The sequence below is a fragment of the Phascolarctos cinereus genome, unplaced genomic scaffold, assembly GCF_003287225.1.
Source record: "Phascolarctos cinereus isolate Bilbo 61053 unplaced genomic scaffold, phaCin_HiC Scaffold_3;HRSCAF=262, whole genome shotgun sequence".
NCBI lineage: Eukaryota > Metazoa > Chordata > Mammalia > Diprotodontia > Phascolarctidae > Phascolarctos > Phascolarctos cinereus.
Window position 1 is genome coordinate 184,071,368 of NW_027555736.1, and position 2,725 is coordinate 184,074,092.

At 39.2% G+C, this 2,725-nt stretch overlaps 1 pseudogene; it reads left to right on the top strand.

Annotated features, from left to right (window-relative positions):
• The first annotated feature begins 1,284 nt into the window (after window positions 1–1,284).
• On the top strand, window positions 1,285–1,631 carry LOC110202880 (large ribosomal subunit protein uL22m pseudogene; annotated as a pseudogene).
• The last annotated feature ends 1,094 nt before the right edge of the window (window positions 1,632–2,725 follow it).

Sequence of the window (2,725 nt, forward strand, 5' to 3'; positions counted from 1 at the left end):
CTCTGAGAGAGAGACAGAGACAGAGAGAAAGGAAGAATGGAAGGAGGTAAGAGAAAGGAGAAACAAAGTGAGTATACATTTGATAGGGAATGGGGGAAGGCCACTGATGAGCACCTTTGATGCCACTTACTGGTACCCCACCTACACCTGTTATACTGAGTACCCAGAGGGCATTGTGTTCAATACTTTCCGTACAACAGAGAAAGCATTTGTAACAATAAGGGAAAGATAGCCCAGTAATTCATCAGAGTAAGTTTATAAGGAGCTCTGATGATAACCTCTGTTGGAGCCAGAAGGAATTTCAATCCAAGGGCTGAGATTAGGGGGAAGCTGCCTAGTTCTCAGTACGGTCAGAAGTCACCACTCTGAGCTGGTTAGGCAACAATTTTATCTGTTAATGGGGGGGAAGGGCAGGGGAGGGGTTATATATGTGAAATGTTGCATGTACTTTCAGATAAGGTCACGGTATTATTAGTTTTTTTAACTGTTTTGCTTTGTTATAAGAGACTCCACACCAACTGGGAGTTAGCTGAAACTGTAATGTAGAAACAAAGTATGGGGGAATTAGGTGACACAGTAGATAGAGCACCAGTCCTGGAGTCAGGAGGACCTGAGTTCAGATCCAGCCTCAGACACTTACTAGCTGTGAGACCCTGGCTAAGTCACTTAATCCCAATTACTTCAAAAAAAAAAGTACATCAAGGAAACTTTAAAAAGAAGCAAACAAATAAACCAAAAAGAAGCATGATAGTTGATTGGAGCCATTAATAAGCTCCATTAGCATGGATACTCATGTCTGTTTACTGCACAATTAAATAGCCCAAGCTCACTCAGAGAAGGATTTCTGATGGCTACTTTTTAATAACTCATTTCTCATAAACAATTTAATGAACTTATTCCACAGAGCAACCATGGAGGACAGGACAAGAGACATTAATTTTAATTGACAGGTTGGGGCAAAGAATAGTAATCTGACAAGTGCTCAAGGGCTACCCAAGGAATTAGAAGTAGGACAGAGAGAATGCGTCCCAGGAGTCCTGCTTCCAGACCACTGCTTATGTTACGAAGTCACCCTTGTAGATTTCACCCTCAAACTGTCATGTTGCTGCTACAAGAGCTTCAGGAAACCAACCATTCCATTGTTTTCAGTGAAGTTCCCCCTCAAGCTCCTCAGAGATCTCTAAAAACTCAGCAACGTTCCTGTGGTAACAGACAAGCATATGACCTCTCCAACCCAAGCAGTAAGCCATTGCTTTGACCACTTATTATAATAACATGGTAGTCTCCCCATGGAGATGTGGTGCTTAGCAAAATGGATAAGAGGAATGCCCATTGACCAGGCCCTGGCCCAAATGGAATTCAGTGACAAGAAGAGGGCAAAAATAATCAAAAAGGTTCTCTTAGAAGCACAGGACTTGGCAGTAAGAAACCACAATGTAGAGTTCAGATCCAATCTGTATATAGCTGAATCCACCTCTGGACAAGGCCAGTGCCTAAAACATATCCATTATCATGGCCCAAGTTTTCATGGCATTATGGAGAAGGTTTATTGCCATTACTTTGTGAATCTGATAGAAGGACCTCCTCTTCCTTCTGAGCAGCCAAAGCTGAGCTACGTCTATGCCAAATAATATGTTCAGGAGCTTTGGAATTGGACCATCATTCATTCACTGTGATGAATTCAAACCCTACTGTGTATATTTTCCTCCTTTTTCTCAACCACATAAATAAAAATCAAAGACAAAAAATGGTTTAGCAACCTGGTAGAACAAAGATCAACCTCTTATGTTCTGAGGTCACTTTGGGAGCTCATTTTATGGCATTGTGATCCATGCTTATGACTATTGGGTTATTTTTCTAGGTTGTTTAGAAGAATTATTGGTTATAAACCATATGCTGTCTCATGTTTGCCTTGCCTATTATCTCAGAATCCTAGGAGTGGAAAGGATCCATGAAGCTCACTGAGTGTATTCTCTTGCCTCAGTGCAGATATTTAATACCTAAATATAAATAGCTATATTTTACATGTAAACAGAAATAAATATAAAATGTAATACCTGAAGGTCTGTGCTATTCTTGTGAAGCAAAACTGGGGCCACCAGCACTTGAATGGGAAACAACCACCAGAAAAAAAAAAATCACATTTTCTAGCAAGAGAGATTCTATTAACTGACATTCGACAGTACCAGATGTATAATCTGGGTTTAGATGAGTGATGGGAGACCTCTTCACTTTCAACAAAGAAAGTATTAATTCCTGACTATGAAAATAGTTATTAAAAGATCAATTTATAATGTGAATGTTAGAGCTAAAACTCTGGCCAGATACACCCAGAGTTCCCAAAGCCCCTTGATGCACAACATTAAGGCTCTGATACTTCAGTGGATTCATGATCTCAACAATGCATAGATTCCCAACACACTGAAGGCTTTCCTACAGGTTTGTTTTAGTTTTGCCTTGTTTCAGTCCATGGACACCAGTACAGCATTCAAACCATGTATCTATTCTATCCTTGATTCTTCTATATGTGACCAAACTTTTTTAATCATACATTTCTTTGATAATATTCCTTATGCTTTTCCTGCATATAGATTATTACTAGAAATGTGCTACATGGACAGGAATGGGAGAGGGAGGGAGGGAGAGAATTTGGAAATCAAATGTTTTAAATGAATATTTTTACATGTAACTGAAAAAAAAATATTTTTTAATTTAAAAAAAGAAA